This window comes from Helianthus annuus, chromosome 6, assembly GCF_002127325.2.
Source record: "Helianthus annuus cultivar XRQ/B chromosome 6, HanXRQr2.0-SUNRISE, whole genome shotgun sequence".
NCBI lineage: Eukaryota > Viridiplantae > Streptophyta > Magnoliopsida > Asterales > Asteraceae > Helianthus > Helianthus annuus.
In genome coordinates this window covers 92,335,938-92,349,491 of record NC_035438.2, presented here as the reverse complement: position 1 = coordinate 92,349,491, position 13,554 = coordinate 92,335,938, and the positions used below count along the sequence as shown (strand labels likewise).

The following is a 13,554-nucleotide window of genomic DNA, read 5'->3' as shown; positions in this document are numbered from 1 at the left end:
TGATAATGCACAAGAAAACACATGAAACTTAAATTATATGTCCACAGACGTCGAAGTTTATCACACACGACTTCCAAGGCAAGACCTTTGAAAAATATAAATTAGGCACGATGATACGAACACTAATTCCATCAGTAAAAGAACTCCTAATAAAAAATTGGCACTTTGCCACATAATCTTACAAACAATCAAAATATCGCTGAGGTACATTGGAACAATATTTCACAACCATAGGTGCACAGTCTAATTATAGTCATAATTATTGGCACCACAAAAGAAGTCATCTACCTTTGCAAATCACCTATTTCATTTCATTTCATTCGACATTCCTTGGTAATGTCACTTAACAAAGGTTATCACACGAAGTTCCAGATAAAGTTCTTATATTTCCTTCAGTGCAATTCTGACTTCTGCCTATAAATAAGTTGACTTTCGTGTTTCTACTTCTTTTAATGGTCATCATACCATAAAGATTTCTTTCATAGTAGCAAATATTGATCCATTTCATTTCTTGGTAAATCTACACGGTACACATGCACTGTTTGTTGTACATGTGGTTCATTTGAGTTACAAAGACCATAGGAGGGTTTCATTCCAATTTGTTGTTTTATCAAAAGTTCAAATCTCGTTTTACTATACTCGATCTTTGCATTTATAAACCACGTTTATTGCAAAACGTTGACTCTTTGATATCAAGTCAATAAGTTTCTTGAAAAAACTCAATTCCCTTTAGCATACATGGTTTTGTTGTAACCACATCCAAAATTTCTTAGTGATACATGAACTCGTTTTGTTTACACCCAGTTCAATTATTTGAACTTGCTCGCAATACGTATTCAATTCGAAGTCCCATATGATGGATTGAAACCATCATATTCAAAATAGTCCCAACAAGCACTTCAATTCTCTTGAACCATAACATGCTTGTTTAGTCCTCGAAATTCATCAAATCATTTCTTTGATCACGATCACTTTGTAATGACATTTTCACAAAATTTGAAGATTGCGCTAATCTAGGATCTAATTATTTATTTATTTATATTGAATCTGCTTTGTTGATTTATTTTATAAAAGCAATCTTAACACAATTGTGTGCTAAGATAATGATCCACCATTTCATGTCCTAATTCCGTAGTCCTTACAACCTCAATCGAGCCTTTCGTGATATTTCTTACCTTATCATCATTGATCGAAAAACATTATATAAACTTAATTGATTATATATAGAAACTTACAATATAGTATTCCTGTATTTAAAATTTTGTTAAAACCATTAAGGTAAAGAATTTATATTTTTACGTATAAAATTTTGTTTGAAGTATATTCTCATTTAAGTTTATGCATTTATTATTGGCAATTAATATTAGTTTTATTATTAGTAATAATATATTCATAGTAATAGTGTTAGTATTATTTTTAGATACTAGAGTTATTATCAAGGGCATGTATTGAATAGCCTAGCCTTAGTTAGGCATGGACTGGCCACCTATGCTTAAACAAGGCAGCACTAACCAATATTCAACCATGATAATAACTATTTAATATATATATATAAATTAAGTCATTATACTTATTTAGTAAATTTCAATTATATATATAAAAATATTTTATATTATATATAGAAATATATTTACTTTGTATTGTAAAGAGAAGACATATTTTCATAAAACAATCAAAGGACGAATAAAATTATCTAAATAATTGTCTAAGTATTCATGAACAAGACATATTATAAATAAATGTTCATCTTGATTAAATATTTCACAACTATTAATAGAAATATTCTTTTATCAAAATGTTATTTATGCAAGCCAATATTTAAGTATGCTTGATATTAAAATAAACATTTATTATTTTACTTTTATGATTTAAAATACTCTATTATAAAATCTTATAGTTAAACATACTTGATTCGAAAAATGATAATCGTGAGTTATAGAATATTGGGTAAACCTATTTATAAAACATATATCATTATTTTGTCAAAATTACCACGGGTTTTGATATTTTAAACCTATCTATATTTATTTATTATTCTACTTTATGATAACATAAAAGGAAAAGGAATTCAATAAATCAAAATATCACCTATCTTTAATCAAACATTTTGATTAAAATCATCTGAACACAATTATGTATTAAGACAAAAATACACTAACTTTATTGTCTTTTCATGTATTCTTACAAATCACCCATCACAGCACATTGAATTTCTCATATCATAATTCAATATTTGACGAATCATTTTCATGTTTTCATTTCATTTTGAACCGGTCAATCTTAGGTCTTCCTTAGGTACCAATCAAAGTAAGTTTTCTTCTGACAAAGAATTTTATTAATTCCAAAAAGTTCTTCACATTCATTCTAAAAATCTATAGATCATATATCTTTTGGCTTAAACATAATCACCTTGGAAACTATATCATTTCACCGGAATATCTCATCTATTGAAATATACAAATTCGCTTCCTTGAAACTCTCAATTTCGAAAACGGTGAATTTATTCGGTCATCATAATTATTGAATTCTTTCAATCATTATAATTACTTTGTAGCGTCCGAATAGATTTGTAGCCTGTGCTAAACCCTATTCATGCGCCATTTGTTTGATTTGTGATATTCTCGGTACAATTATGTACTCAGATTACGATACACTAAATTCTATTATCCAGTACCATTTAAGTAAACGATATTGATTTTCGGATAATCATTAACAAATCATTTTCCATACTTCCATTCACAAATAGATATTTATTTCGGAATCTCCCTCAATTGATCAAAGTAAGTTCATTTCGAATATTGAATCCAATTGTTTCTATAAAAATTCATACCCCTCGAAATATCTTTTGATTCCATTTCCACGATACATTGTTAAAAGAAGAAACATAACCCCAAGAAAATATCATAGTCCAAATCTCGAGGACGACTTTTAACCACTCGGCCACTCTCCCCTTCCCGGGGCGAGGCCCCCCTTCGTAGCTTCTGGCGAAGCATTAAGGTGGGGAGGATGTAACAACTCTCACTAAAATTAATATTTAATATGATAATTATCCAATAAGGAAACCCTAATTGAGACACCCAAGTGATTCTGCATAAACCCTAAAATTTCCAGAACAATCGGAATCAGGATCAGGGCCCCTAAAACTCAAAGGGGGTAAACCCTAGCTAACGATTATCAATATAAAACGTTGTTTAAATTCTTATTGGTAAAAATCATCAAGTCAGCAAGGCTAGTCCCGAACCTAGGCAGCCTATAAATAGAGTGCTTCCCTTACGGACCGTAAGGGATATGGCTTACGGTCCGTAAGCCTGCCAAATTTCGTATATAAATAGCAGACATTGGCATTCGATTTCTGCTGTTCAAACGACGTTCAATTTCTCAATTGACGTCGAGTTATTCGCTGTACAACACACAAATCACTAATTAGTGTAGCGGGGTTGATGCGTGTGTAGTGTAATATATTTTTAATGTATAATTAAACCCTTTTTTTTACACCTTTAGCCAAGTTTTAAATTTATAAAACACGATATTTACTAACACTAAACACACATATGGGCAAGTGCACCCATCGTGGACGTAGTATAGTGTTGGTAAGATACCGAGGTCGTCCAAGGACACAAGAGCTTTTAATACCGGTTTATCCTCAACGTCTAATCAAATCAAAAAGTTAGAAAATGTTTTTAAACTAAGAAAATAAAAACTAACTAAATGCTGAAAAAATTAAAAATAAAATAAAAACAGATAGACAAGATGAATCACTTGGATCCGACTCGTGTATTAGTATAACCTTTGATTATTTTCGCACTTTTGCACTTGTTTAAGAGATTATCTTAGTTATTGTAGTAGGCCCCTCTTTTGAAGGCGACGTTACCCTCAATGTCACACCCCAACCAATGGCGGAAACATCGGGATGAGACGAAGTGTGAAGATTGCTCGAGACATCATAACGCTATTTGTGACAATAATTTAATAATCCAAATTTCATTTCCAAAATAAATTGTCAAACATTACAAGAAAAGCATATAACAACATTGTTCAACATAACATAAACAAAATTGATACAACACTTTAAACCTAAACGTCTAAGTGAGTATCTAGGCATCTTTGCTATCCGTTTTCATTTCATCATCATCAACCTGTAACATGTTTAAAAATACAATTCAATGCAAAAGCAAAGGCGAGTATACAAGTTTGGTACGTACATAGCATAAGATAAAAAGTGTGAACAATTCCTCATGGCAAGCATATGATTCAAGATAAACATTAAATATGGCATGTGTCTAACATATCAAACCAAGAAAACGCAATATGCTCAAGACATAACCTCAAGTTTACGGGCGGGTCGTTAATCCTATAGCGCTACATATGTCACGGTTTGGCTCATACGAAGTTAATGATAAATTCAACACATAAGATAAATCCAAGTTTAAAGCATCAAGCCATCACATATACAAGCATGTTATAGGAATATTCATGTGTTTAAGCAAAAGTTCACGTGTAAGTTGATAGATAAACATGTTATACCCCAAAAGTGGTAAAAGTAAAAAGGGGGAATTCGAGTATACTCACGGTTTACAAGTTGTGACTTGAGAATCCGGGAGCAAGTTGGTGGTTGAATTAGCTAGTTGGAGCACCTTGTTTCTCTACACAAGGAAACAAAGCGTATGAGTTTGGGGAATTCGGAAGATTCGGAATTAAAGTGACATGAAAATGTTATAAAATATTATATCAAAATACTCATCTTCCCATATAACACTTGCATGACACTTGGTAACCACGAGGGTTATAATGATTTCATGAGTTGAACACTCATAAGAATCATAGCAAGGTTTAGGTCCTTAGATGATTATCAAAGATTTGAGTATACATAGGCATTATTTAGTTTGTAGAATATATATATTATTGGATTCGGATGTTTAAGTATTCAAGTAAGAGGTAGAAGATTTTATCCTTCATTTAGGTACCTCAAGTTGAGTCATAGGTGTCATGGATGGGGTAGGAAGACAAGGCTTCCATTTAGGTACCCCTTTGATGTTCACCACTACACTTGATGTAAAAACAACCAAGGAGGGTCATGAACTAAGGTCATTACAAGTATGTAAAGTAAACTAACTAATATAAATCATCAAATCACGTGAGGATTGTATGTTTGGGACAACCCAAGTTGTTCCATAATCACTCATGTATCAAAGACTATGTTTGACATGATTTGTGGGTTAAAACCCTAGACAAAACACCAAGTTTATGAGGTTTAATCCTCTGATTTTAAATGTCTCAACCTTGTTTTTAAGCTTAACCAACCATGGGATAAGTTGTAAGCATTAGGACATAGGTATGAGATGTGTTGGACACAAGTTGCATAGGTTTAAACAAGTTTTTGATGAACATAAAAACAAACAGAAAGTTTATGGACTATTTCGGGGCATTTCCAGGTCTGATTTCTCCAAGGAGAAGTCTAGGAATCGAACCCCATGATTATACAAGCAAGTAGGAAAAAGAATCGAGTGAATCGGATAAGAATTGAGTGAGTTATGCTCATTTTCGTGAAGGGGTGTCAATCTACTCGAACCTTTGCTTTCAGCTACGGTTTGGAGGATGTTTTGAGAGTTTTTAGTGTTGCAAAAGTGGTAGGGAGGCTGGTTATAAGTGGTATTTATAGGGGGAAGGATTAGGGTTTCAATGGGTTGGGCTTTGGAAGTGTTTAGAAGGGGTTACACCTTGAAACTAGCCCACAAAACCCAACTATATGGGGCTGAATTTGGCTGAATTTGGGCTGCCATATTTCTTTATTTTTTTATTTTTTTTAAAACATTATAATGAGTAATTTTGTTAGTTAAGTTGTGTAATAATACGCAACAATGTTTCCCCTAACTTGTAACAAGGTGAAATATGAAATAAAACATGATTTAACTAGGTAAAAAGTGTAATGTACAAGTATGTAACATGTTTGTAAGTGACAAGTATATGTCACATATTTACAAGTTCAACATATGTTTGTAAGTATCACAAAGAAGTATCAAATGATCTCATGATTAATCGTATTATGGTGTATGTATAGTATGTAACAAGGAAATGCAAGTTTTCATTCATGATCAAAATCTCGAGGTTACAACGAGTACTAGAAGGAACGAGTACAATGATACAAAGCTTCCAAAATTAGCAACACGAGTAAGACAAGCTATAAATAGAAAGTACAAAACACAGGGCGTTACAGTCTCCCCTCCTTTAGGAAATTTCGTCCCGAAATTTAGGAAGACTCAGGGAAAAGATGAGGATATTTCGATTTCATTTCGCTTTCGAGCTCCCAAGTAAATTCAGCGCCACGTTTTCCTTCCCATCGAACTTTGACAATAGGAATTCGACTGCGCCTCAATTGCTTGGTTCCTTGGTCCATGATTTCGACCGGTTTTTCTACAAAGTGAAGTGTTTCGTTGACTTGCAAGTCTTCGAGAGGAACGTGGAGTCCTTCGTCAGCTAGGCATTTCTTTAAGTTGGACACATGGAAGACAGGGTGTACATTGCTGAGTCCTTCAGGCAGGTCCAGTCTATACGCAACCTTGCCAATCCTTTCGAGAATCTTGAAAGGACCAACGTAGCGAGGTGCGAGTTTCCCTTTCTTGCCAAATCGAACCACGCCTTTCCAAGGGGATACCTTGAGAAGCACGTTGTCACCTGTCTCGAATTCCATAGGTTTGCGTCCTTTGTCAGCGTAACTCTTTTGTCGGTTCCTGGCTTTCAATAAGTTGTCTCGAACCTGTAAAATCTTGTCCGTAGCCTCTTGTATAAGCTCGGGACCGGTGATTTGGGCTTGACCAATCTCGTGCCAAGAAATAGGCGAACGGCACTTGCGACCATACAATGCTTCGAAAGGAGCCATTTGGATACTCGTGTGATAGCTATTATTGTACGAGAATTCAGCCAAGGGCAAGTATGAATCCCAGTTGCCACCAAAATCTATTACGCATGAGCGAAGCATATCCTCTAAGGTTTGGATAGTACGCTCGGTTTGACCGTCAGTCTGAGGATGGAAGGCGGTGCTAAGGTTAAGCTTAGTACCCATAGCAGATTGAAAAGTTTCCCAAAGACGAGACGTAAAACGAGCATCACGGTCAGAAATGATATCAATGGGCGTCCCATGACGACAGATGATTTCCTTCATGTAGACCTTAGCCAATTTCTCGACTTTGAAGTCTTCACGAATGGGGAGGAAGTGAGCTGATTTGGTCAATCGGTCAACGACTACCCAAATGCTGTCATGACCAGCAGTAGTGCGAGGAAGCTTAGTGATAAAATCCATGGCAATGCTCTCCCATTTCCAGATAGGAATCCTGGGTTGTTTGAGTAAGCCAGAGGGACGTTGATGTTCAGCTTTCACTTTGGAACATGTGAGACATTTTGAGACGAAAGTGGCTATATCCTTCTTCATTCCAGGCCACCAATAGGATGTACACATATCATGGTACATCTTGTCGGCACCAGGGTGAATAGAATACTTCGTGTTATGGGCCTCCTTCATCAGGAATTTGCGAAGATCATCACGGTCGGGAATCCAGATACGATTGAGATAGTATAAAATGCCATCAGATTTGGACACGAGACTATTTTCAGCTCCACATTGCATCTCGTTGTAGAGGTTACCCTCATTAACGGATGTATACTGAGCGTTGCGTATACGATTTTGAAGATCGTGGACGAGTTGGAAACAACGAATACTTTTGACATGAGTTTCGCGACTAAGAGCGTCGGCTACTACATTCGCTTTACCTGGGTGGTATTTGATTTCGCAATCGTAGTCGTTTAACAATTCCACCCAACGACGTTGACGCATATTCAGTTCTTTTTGGTTGAAGATGTGTTGAAGGCTCTTATGGTCGGTGAAGACCACACATTTAGTACCATAGAGGTAGTGTCGCCAAATCTTCAATGCAAAAACGACTGCACCAAGTTCAAGGTCGTGGGTAGTATAGTTTTTCTCATGAATTTTGAGTTGTCTCGATGCGTAAGCGATAACCTTGTCACGTTGCATAAGGACGCAACCAAGGCCAAGGTTTGAAGCGTCGCAATACACGACAAAATCATCGTTACCATCAGGAAGCGTTAGGATAGGAGCATTGCAAAGCATGTCCTTGAGCGTTTGAAAAGAATCCTCTTGTTCGGGACCCCAGACAAAAGGTCTCTCTTTTTGAGTCAAGGAGGTCAAAGGAACAGCGATTTTTGAAAAGTTGGAGATGAAACGACGATAGTAACCAGCAAGACCAAGAAACGAGCGAACTTCAGACGGAGATTTAGGTGCGATCCAATTTTTCACAGCTTCGATTTTAGTGGGGTCAACGTGAATTCCAAGTTCGTTGACAGTATGACCCAGGAATTGAACCTCTTTTAGCCAAAATAAACACTTGGAGAATTTGGCGTATAGACGTTCAGTACGAAGGAGTTCAAGGATAAGGTGCAAGTGTCGCTTATGCTCTTCTTGCGTCTTAGAGTAGATGAGAATATCGTCGATGAAGACGATCACAAAACGGTCCAAGTATGCTTTGCACACGCGGTTCATTAGATCCATGAAGACCGCAAGTGCGTTGGTCAAACCAAAGGGCATGACCACGAACTCGTAATGACCATAACGTGTACGGAAAGCGGTTTTAGGTACATCTTCTTCGAGTACTCGAAGTTGATGATACCCAGAACGAAGATCGATCTTTGAAAAGCAGGTCGCGCCTTGCAATTGGTCGAAGAGGTCATCAATGCGAGGAAGAGGGTATCGGTTTTTGATAGTAAGCTTGTTGAGCTCACGATAGTCAATACACATACGAAACGATCCATCTTTCTTTTTGACAAACAAAACGGGAGCGCCCCAAGGAGAAGTGCTAGGGCGTATAAAGCCTTTGTCAAGAAGCTCTTGAAGTTGACTCGAGAGCTCTTGCATCTCAGAGGGTGCTAAACGATAGGGGGACTTAGCGACAGGCGTAGCGCCAGGCACTAAGTCGATGCGAAAATCGACAGAACGAGCAGGAGGCGGACCAGGAAGATCGTCGGGAAAAACATCCGGAAAGTCGCGTACAACAGGAACGTCGCTTATGCTTGGGCCTTTGTCCTTCTTTTCCACAATGTGGGCGAGAAAGGCGAGGGTACCCTTGCGTAAGCATTTGTTTGCTTTGATACACGACATAAGCTTAAGGCCTTGAGAAGGCTTTTCACCATAGACGTGTAGAGAATCACCGTTTGGAAGAGGGAGGCGGATAAACTTTTCAGAACAAACAACTTCAGCACGAACTCGCCTAAGCCAGTCCATGCCTACTATGATGTCAAAGCTACCCATTTGCATAGGTAATAAGGTTGATCGAAAACGTATGATCGTTGAGAATCAAAGAACAATTGGAGAGAACGGAATCGACAGCGACGGTTTTACCATTAGCAACTTCGACAGCGAAAGATTTTGGCAACTTAGAGCGTTTACACTTGAGCAAGGACTCGAATTCTAACGACACAAAACTTTTATCGGCACCAGTATCAAATAGGCATGCTCGCACAGGAGCGACTTGGGTTGGAGCTAAAGGAGCTTGGTTTTGATGGGCATGAGGTGGGAAGCGGCAATATGGAGCGGTATGCCCACCTCGGCCACACTTGTCGCACTTTCGACATTGAGCGTTTGGAGGGTGGTGATACTGGCATTTGCCACACTTCGGTTGCGTTCCAGTATAAACCTTGCGTTCATTGTTGGCAAAAGCAGGCACGGTTTGAAGGGGTTGTGGGTTTGGCGGAGTGATGACCGCACAGTTTTGGCTTGAAGCCTTCCGCTTCTTGCCTTGGTTCCTCTTGGACTGTTGGGAGGGTTTGGGCTCATCAGAAGAGTCAACAGTAGCTTGGTGTGCATTCTTTGTTGAAACCTTGTCAAAGGTTCCATGAAGAACGCAGTTGTTGTTAAGTTCGGTGGCTATACGAAAAGCATCTTCAATGGTTTGAGGGTTGGCAGATGCAAGATGGTTTGTTAAAGAAGGTGCAACACAACGAATGAATTTGGCCACGGTTTTGGGGGCGGTTTCTACTTGACCAGGGCATAGAACACTAAGCTGCTTGAAGCGTGTAATCAAACCATCCATGTCACTCCCTTTTTGCGTGAGGTTCCAGAATTCATTTTCCAACTTTTGGAGTTCGTGAGGGGGACAAAAGTGATCCTTCATAAGTTGTTTGAGATCGTCCCACGGCATAGCGTGTGCGACCTCGTTTCCTCTCTTGTTACGCTCAGTTGTCCACCACTCAAGTGCCTTTTCACGAAACACACCGGTTGCATTCAAGGTTCTTAGTTCGTCAGGGCAACCACTTTGCAAGAAGGTAAGCTCGATGGCATCAAACCAGTTCATCATGGCGGTAGCGCCATTCTTGCCGGTAAATTCTAAGGGTTTACAAGCCATGAAGTGCTTAAATTGGAAGGTCGATTTGGGTTTGTCGGCCTTTGAGTCGACCGAACCATGGGGTGAATCGGTTTGGATCTTGCTAACAATGTCGGGTAGGACCTTTGCAAATTGTTTAGCCATAAACTTCATACAATCCTTTTGGGACATGGCGGAGGAGGTCGAACCCTTCTTTGACTTGAGTTTCTTGGATGAACTAGAAGACATCTAAAAGATTTGAAAGAGAAGGGAAAGGATGAGACTTTGATCATTAATTGAAAACAAGGTTTGTGTATGCAAAGCAAGTAGATGTTCAAGTACCAAGTAAAGTTCACATAAAGCATAAGTTTCCAACACACATTCAACATGTATAGCACATAAGTTGCGAATAGGAAAATATAAATTTAGTTGGTTCATGAGAATTATTATTGTTTGTGATTGCGATAATGTGCGACATGATTAAAACGACATTTCGAAATGAATGAACGTTCAAGTATAAAATCACATATAAATTGAGATACATAAAAGAGAGGCTCAATAAAACATAGGAATGTTTCGGGTAGAGAAACGTCGACAATTCCAAAGTGGGTCGAAAGTCCTTTCGATTTAGAGATATTGTGCTTTGGCCTATAAGTAAGATACTCTCGTCGAGAAGCGATTAACGGTATCTTACCCTTCCGGTTACTACACATCTCTAAATGATTGGAACATTCGGGACTTTGGCGAGAATAAAAATCAAGGAATGGGACTTAATCGACAAGATGCGGGTTTCACCCCTAACTTGACGATTTCGTACCCTAAATGTGGTTGGTACTTGTCGGCCAAAATAAAATTTTGACACTTTAACAAGGGTCCACTAGAGTTGAAATGGAACTTCCATTAAGTTGTGGATATCACTCCTAGCTTAATGGTGAAATTTCGTGCAAAAATAGATTAAAGGTAGAGTGAGAGTCGTTTACCAAATTGTGGGTTTCACGCCTATTTTGGTAAAGTTGTCTCGTTGATGTCACAAGAGTATAAAATAGCATAAGTGTATTCGTGTTAGCCTTAGGAAAGGCATATAATTTTTAATAACAAGAAGTGTAGCTAGGAAGCATGTAAGGTAGAGTACAAATGTTTTAAACAACAAATAAGAGACAAAGTTCCTAAAACTATAGACTAGGGCAAAAGCATGGCAATTTTCCTAATTCCCTATAGTTATGGCTCTGATACCAATCTGTCACACCCCAACCAATGGCGGAAACATCGGGATGAGACGAAGTGTGAAGATTGCTCGAGACATCATAACGCTATTTGTGACAATAATTTAATAATCCAAATTTCATTTCCAAAATAAATTGTCAAACATTACAAGAAAAGCATATAACAACATTGTTCAACATAACATAAACAAAATTGATACAACACTTTAAACCTAAACGTCTAAGTGAGTATCTAGGCATCTTTGCTATCCGTTTTCATTTCATCATCATCAACCTGTAACATGTTTAAAAATACAATTCAATGCAAAAGCAAAGGCGAGTATACAAGTTTGGTACGTACATAGCATAAGATAAAAAGTGTGAACAATTCCTCATGGCAAGCATATGATTCAAGATAAACATTAAATATGGCATGTGTCTAACATATCAAACCAAGAAAACGCAATATGCTCAAGACATAACCTCAAGTTTACGGGCGGGTCGTTAATCCTATAGCGCTACATATGTCACGGTTTGGCTCATACGAAGTTAATGATAAATTCAACACATAAGATAAATCCAAGTTTAAAGCATCAAGCCATCACATATACAAGCATGTTATAGGAATATTCATGTGTTTAAGCAAAAGTTCACGTGTAAGTTGATAGATAAACATGTTATACCCCAAAAGTGGTAAAAGTAAAAAGGGGGAATTCGAGTATACTCACGGTTTACAAGTTGTGACTTGAGAATCCGGGAGCAAGTTGGTGGTTGAATTAGCTAGTTGGAGCACCTTGTTTCTCTACACAAGGAAACAAAGCGTATGAGTTTGGGGAATTCGGAAGATTCGGAATTAAAGTGACATGAAAATGTTATAAAATATTATATCAAAATACTCATCTTCCCATATAACACTTGCATGACACTTGGTAACCACGAGGGTTATAATGATTTCATGAGTTGAACACTCATAAGAATCATAGCAAGGTTTAGGTCCTTAGATGATTATCAAAGATTTGAGTATACATAGGCATTATTTAGTTTGTAGAATATATATATTATTGGATTCGGATGTTTAAGTATTCAAGTAAGAGGTAGAAGATTTTATCCTTCATTTAGGTACCTCAAGTTGAGTCATAGGTGTCATGGATGGGGTAGGAAGACAAGGCTTCCATTTAGGTACCCCTTTGATGTTCACCACTACACTTGATGTAAAAACAACCAAGGAGGGTCATGAACTAAGGTCATTACAAGTATGTAAAGTAAACTAACTAATATAAATCATCAAATCACGTGAGGATTGTATGTTTGGGACAACCCAAGTTGTTCCATAATCACTCATGTATCAAAGACTATGTTTGACATGATTTGTGGGTTAAAACCCTAGACAAAACACCAAGTTTATGAGGTTTAATCCTCTGATTTTAAATGTCTCAACCTTGTTTTTAAGCTTAACCAACCATGGGATAAGTTGTAAGCATTAGGACATAGGTATGAGATGTGTTGGACACAAGTTGCATAGGTTTAAACAAGTTTTTGATGAACATAAAAACAAACAGAAAGTTTATGGACTATTTCGGGGCATTTCCAGGTCTGATTTCTCCAAGGAGAAGTCTAGGAATCGAACCCCATGATTATACAAGCAAGTAGGAAAAAGAATCGAGTGAATCGGATAAGAATTGAGTGAGTTATGCTCATTTTCGTGAAGGGGTGTCAATCTACTCGAACCTTTGCTTTCAGCTACGGTTTGGAGGATGTTTTGAGAGTTTTTAGTGTTGCAAAAGTGGTAGGGAGGCTGGTTATAAGTGGTATTTATAGGGGGAAGGATTAGGGTTTCAATGGGTTGGGCTTTGGAAGTGTTTAGAAGGGGTTACACCTTGAAACTAGCCCACAAAACCCAACTATATGGGGCTGAATTTGGCTGAATTTGGGCTGCCATATTTCTTTATTTTTTTATTTTTTTAAAACATTATAATGAGTAATTT

The 13,554-nt window shown here is 37.4% G+C and overlaps 2 long non-coding RNA genes across 2 annotated transcripts; both read right to left on the bottom strand.

Annotated features, from left to right (window-relative positions):
- Positions 1 to 4,094: 4,094 nt before the first annotated feature.
- LOC110915305 lies at positions 4,095 to 5,611 on the bottom strand. Its single transcript, XR_002578871.1, has 3 exons — positions 5,570 to 5,611; positions 4,570 to 4,643; positions 4,095 to 4,136 (listed from the first exon to the last, which is right to left on the bottom strand). It is a non-coding gene; the product is annotated as an uncharacterized LOC110915305 (long non-coding RNA).
- A 6,211-nt stretch (positions 5,612 to 11,822) lies between these two features.
- Positions 11,823 to 13,339, bottom strand: LOC110915348. The gene is made up of 3 exons (XR_002578888.1): positions 13,298 to 13,339; positions 12,298 to 12,371; positions 11,823 to 11,864 (listed from the first exon to the last, which is right to left on the bottom strand). It is a non-coding gene; the product is annotated as an uncharacterized LOC110915348 (long non-coding RNA).
- Positions 13,340 to 13,554: the final 215 nt, after the last annotated feature.